The 5,793-nt window shown below is 37.8% G+C and overlaps 1 long non-coding RNA gene across 1 annotated transcript; it reads right to left on the minus strand.

Annotated features, from left to right (window-relative positions):
• Positions 1-226: 226 nt before the first annotated feature.
• LOC144466800 (uncharacterized) lies at positions 227-2,097 on the minus strand. Its single transcript, XR_013493232.1, has 3 exons — positions 1,306-2,097; positions 1,015-1,093; positions 227-701 (listed from the first exon to the last, which is right to left on the minus strand). It is a non-coding gene; the product is annotated as an uncharacterized LOC144466800 (long non-coding RNA).
• Between the last annotated feature and the right edge of the window lie 3,696 nt (positions 2,098-5,793).

Below are 5,793 nucleotides of genomic sequence, written 5' to 3' on the forward strand. Positions count from 1 at the left end.
TTGTGTTAGAAATGGTATGTCTGAAATGAAGTAATAGATCACTGTTAAAAATGTAATAAGTAATGTAACTTTTTTAATTGTTTCGTCAAAGTAATGTAACTTATTGCGTTTGATTACTTTTCTAACTAGTGTTTTAAACTGGGCAATACTGGAATAAATGTTATGTTCTCCATACTTTTTATTGAAAACAGTACATTCGGATATAAAACCTTTAATCACCAGCAGTTTGATTTGTGGGCCTAACAGATTAAAACAGGTTATAATTACATTTATTTTGTAATTAATCAGCTTACGTGTAACTTGTTATCCCCCAACACTGTTAAAATGGGAGCTGCACACCAATGGGTTACGTCACAGTGGCTACGTCCATACATACAATTTATATGTATGTATATGTATATGTATATGTACATATTACATCACATGAAGCATATTTCAGCATTTATCCTAACCAGCATTACATCTTCAACAAAACATTGCAGGTCATGCAGATTCAGTGAATTAAAAAGTCGTCTTTAGTAGATAGGGCTGCTCATTGACAAATGGACAGACAGACTTCGGCAAAGGTACTGAGCTTTGAAAAAGAAAAGTGTAGTTTTCCCCAGCGGACCTCTGGAATCGTTTCATCAGGAACCTCCCTCACATTCTCATCTTCTCCAAGATAAATTGGCTGCCAGCCAGCTGGTCTGGATCATTCGGGTCTAAATGAAGAGTGAGACAGAATGGACAGCCTTGTCAATTTGTTCCCAATATCCTGGCTCACAGTGCTCCCCAACCTGCCCACTTCAATCCTCAACACTATTAAGAGCATCTCAATCCATGCAGAAGGAGTGGAGCTATTAAAGCAAAGTTGTGTCAAGACATTTAGCTTTAATTATTAGCATATAAAAATTAAAAGCTGATATTCTGCACCAGTGATGTCAGGTGAGAGGCATTTATTAGATGCGAGGGGGTGACTTTATTATGCGGCAAACTGTGATGCGTGGTTTGCTACACAGAGGTTTTGGCATATACCTGTCAGGAGGCTTTCCATTTCATTCAGATAAATGCTCCTGCAGCTCCTCCAGCAGCCTGTCTTCATCACTTTACTCTCCTTTTGGAGAGTTTATGGCAGCTTAGCAAATGGAGGCAGTGGCCAGACAGGGTTTAGAGCAGGAGAAATGAGTGCCATTTCACCAACAACAACTGATATAAATGCTGACATTGTAATTTAAAGGCTTGTGTAACCTTTGACAAAACAGTTTGGTAAGACAACTGGTCTCCAAATAGCTTTGCTGACATTAGGAAAAAACAATCTGCATTTACCTTGATTTGTGTAAACCCATTTCCGTGGACAAACCGCCTGTACCAAGAGATTAATGAGTTAATCCAAGCCATTCTCTTGTCCTCTCTGTGAATAAAGGAAGTAAATAATCATGGATGTGGGTGTCATTGTGCACTTGGGGTCTTTAGTTCTCCTGGACGCTGAGTAAAATGAGAGAACTTTATCTCAATTGTGGCTGATAAACACAAAACTGTTTGTGGAAACAAGGAAAAATGCCTCAATGAATCAGGCCGGGAAGACGATTGGATTACAGAGTGTGTCAGTGGCCCACTTACAGTAGCCACTTAGAGTTTGTTGATGTTTCACAGGGAGCTGGGTAATACTTCATCATAATGTGCTGCTCATTTTTAACAAATAATGTTGTTGCTTTGTTGTCCGTTGTATAATTATGATTACGTAACCAAACTGAAAATGCAGATCAGCAACTGCATTAGTTTTTTATATGGAAAAAGTGATATATCATGATATAACTCATAAACTGAATGTGAAATATGTGAACAACAGCTGCCATTATTAAAACGTCCACTTCCCATTTCATTTTCCTGTCAAAAAATACTTTAGGGTTTTAGTTTATTATCATAGTCCCATGATCCCATGATGAAATATAAATCTTATTCAGCCCCTTTTACATGATTACATTTGCATGGCTGTTAAACTATCCTGAAAAAAAATTCAAATTCAAATGAAATTCTCCTTTTGCTTCCTTATTTTCAAACAGGCTTGTAAATCAAACTGAGTAGGTGGAGACGGGCAGAAAAGGCTGTTCAGTTCTTGTTTATCCCAGTCAAGTAAGCCTGAGAAGCTCTACATGAACTGATGCAAAGAGCCAAACGAGCAGAAAGATCAGAGAGAGGAGAGAATACAAGGAAGACAGTGACAGAAAGCAGTGAGTAGTGTTCATTCTAACACCCGTATTTGGATTTAGTCTCAGTTTAGACTTTTTCACATAAGAATATAGTGAGAGACGAAATCGGCTGTCATACTAGTCTGCTCTGCCATTTTAATTCAGTCATATGTTCCTTACTAATATGAAAAATACCGTCAATCTGAACCAACCAAACCTAAAGCGGATTGTGCGTCAGCTCTATGCAAAGCCTACACCATAGCCTACACATGTGATGCCATTGTGAGCATTTATACTTGTGCGGTGGTGTGTCTGTGTCACTCTGCAGTTACACCTCCAAAACACTGGTCGGTGGTAGATGGGGTTTCTGTGAAGTGCTGTAAAGTTAAATTGATTCATAACACACCCAAAAAACACATTAAACATGTATTAATAGCAACAATTTTAAACACAAGTACACAAATCAGCTTCATAATAATGAGCAGGATTCACAGACAAAGCACTTGTCTTTTGCTGGACGCATTTTTCCCACAAATACAACATGCTAATGTTATTAGCACAAGCCTATGGCATTGTATACATTGTACAAATTAGCCTAGCAACTAGCGGCGATTTCCTCTACTTATATGAAGCCAGGATAATTCACACACAAGACTTATAATGCTATGTGCTGGAAGCTTTATTGTCATCACAACTGATTGTTTCTTAACTGTGAAATTTAAAGTAGCTAAGTAAAAGTTTCCATTGAGGGAAAAATATTTCAGATTACAAAAGTAGACAGGAGGTCTGCATTGCTGCAATGTGTAGTTACATTTCTGGGAGATGCATGTCAGGCTACGTCGATGCAGAGCCTACACCGTAGGTAGCCTACACCTTCAACTTGACGCAGAAGTATAAGCGAGCAATAACAAAGACAAATCACTTACAAGTTAGACAATGTGAAGGTTTATGTTAATACATTGGCAAACAGTCAGTAACAGTGCAGAAATATTATGATGTCCACATAGCTATCTATAATTAGCAACTGAAGCTGTTTGTCCTTATAATTATATTCAAGGACACATGCTGTTCTCTGGGAAAGTATTAGTTTCATATAACAGCAAAGGTTGCTGATTGCAACCAATTCAAATTTCTCCTGTGTGCCAAGCCTGTAGGAGAACTACAGGAAAACATAAATGGCCCTACATAGAGCTGGTGTTTGGTTTGTCCAGTCTAGGCTACTGTAGAACATGGTGGACTCTGTGGAAGAGGGCCCGCTCCATATGTAGACATAAACGGCTCATTCTAAGGTAACGAAAACACAACGATTCTTCATTTTAGCTGATTATATACTAATAAAAATATGGTAGGAAAATTCTACTTAATTTCTGCCAGTATATGTACCTATAAAGCAAGGGATCTCTGTCTGTGTGTGTTAGTCCTCTGCATATTTCAAGCACTGTTCATCTGAATTTTACTTCACATGAACATGTGAATGTGCACTCATGTGCATTTTTAAAATTCGGACACGGTTAATGTGAACAAAGTTTGAGGTGGGGTGGCAGTTTAAGGGCTCTGTGCACAGCAGTGCATGTCTCCCTGTGTGTATTTCATTGTGTTTCTGACAGCGAGTTGTGGTGATCACTGGTATATTTCTTTGCCATATTAACTTATAACCACACTAAAAGATTTAGTGTTGGTGTGCAAGGCGACAGCTGCTGCCTCCCTAAAGCAGTCCAGTTAAGTTGGAAAGATAAATACGGATTTAAACTTCCCGGATCAAAGTGAAACGTTGTTCAAACACAAACGCTTCTTTCAAACTGAGACAGCAAGCCACATTTCAGCAAAATAAGCCGTCCTCTGAGCTAGACAGATCACATTGCCCTCTGTGTGCAACAGGGACAGTCTACACACCGAGAAGTGAAACTACAAAAACATTCAGTAACTTCAATCTTATTAAGTGTAGTGTCACCAAAATCACGTTGCACATCAATGGTGTCTCCTGTTGATTATACTACAATACTTAGTCTGGAGACGTATACTTTAATATAATTTTGGGAAATTTCACTAGAAAAAAAACTTCAATAAATTCACTCTTACAGAGTGTAGTGTCCCCAGATATTCAGTGACTTCACTCTTTGAAAATCGACAACAGACAAACTGATGCTGATGAATTTAGTTGTAACAATCTTCTAATTTAAAACAAGACAAATTAAATTCAATAGTTTTCTGAATGTGATGTCAAGTGTTTCTGATTTCTTTTTATGCCATACAGGCTCAAAAAATTTAAATGCATTTGTTCAAGGATGCATGAAGCATGGGGCAGGAGGAGAATAATATGAAGTGATGAAGGCACAATGTGCTTAAATTTAGTTAACGTCTATTTAGGGTTTAGCTTTCAATCCTAATATAATGCTGGTTGGTTTATTGAATAATAATGCATCATATTTTTAATTATTATATTTTGTAAGTAAAATCTTAATCTGCAGTGTAACCGGTGACATATCTCTGCCAGGTAAATGAAGTAATACAATGTTTTCCTCTGAAGTACAAGTAAGTACACAGTTAGTGTAACGTTACATTGCATTTTTTTTAAAAGTGCTTTGAGGCCCTTTAGTTATTTTGGGGTACAATTAGTTAGAATAGCATCTGAACATCATCATAAATCTGTAGCTGTTTGGGTCCAGGTGTATTGCTCAGGACCCAGACAAGTGCAGTGTGAAGCTGTTTGAATGAGTGTTCTCAAGAAAGCTGCAAGCAGCAATACCACAGGCCAAGCAATCAGCTTGTTCCAAATGGGCATGTTTTGAACGGGTATGACACTAGTCCTCCTAAATGCTACAAACTGGACCTTTAAACTGAGAGGGGAAAAAAATTCAGTGCAGGCAGCATCATGCACTTGTACTCTGATGACATTCTACATTAAAGGGTAAATTTACCTGCAGTCTTCATTTATCAGTTTATTCACCATCTGTCTCTGACATCTTTCACTCCAGTGCAATGGAGGTGGACTTAATATTATTTTTGATGCTTGTCACATTAAAAAAATCAAGTTTTAAAAATTCAGCAGCACATCTCTTTCCAGAAACAATGTCTTTTACTCTGGATAATTCAAATGACAACAATTGTCATAGGTAATATTTCTTCAGTACAAGCTATTCTCTGAGTATAACTGAGAAAAACGTTTTAAAATTTAATGACCAGCTTTTTTTTTAGTTTGCATACCCTGGTCTTGAAGAAACAATAGGACGTGGCAAAGAGCAAGTTTGCTGTTCTCGAACTGGAACTGGAGACTGCACCTAAAAATCACTGTGCTGTGGTGTGGATGAATGATTCATCTGCTTAAATAGCTCCGAAAATAAACTTGACTGCATTATTTATAGTTATTCCTTTCATTTCAAAATTCATGTATCATGGGTAATGTAATTCAAACAATGAACACCTGTGTATTATTCAAAGGCACATGATGCGCTGGATGCAATGGACTGTATGGTGCACTGCACATAATTGATTTTAAAGCTTTTAATGTTAGCATGCTAACCAGCTAGCCCCAGCCCGTCCTGTCTTGTAATACCAGTTGTGCCTTGAGATGCAATAGCGATTCCATGTAGCATCCAGTCTGCCCTCAGTCCAACATGAAAGGACA

The sequence above is a fragment of the Epinephelus lanceolatus genome, chromosome 14 (assembly GCF_041903045.1).
Source record: "Epinephelus lanceolatus isolate andai-2023 chromosome 14, ASM4190304v1, whole genome shotgun sequence".
Taxonomy (NCBI): Eukaryota; Metazoa; Chordata; class Actinopteri; order Perciformes; family Serranidae; genus Epinephelus; species Epinephelus lanceolatus.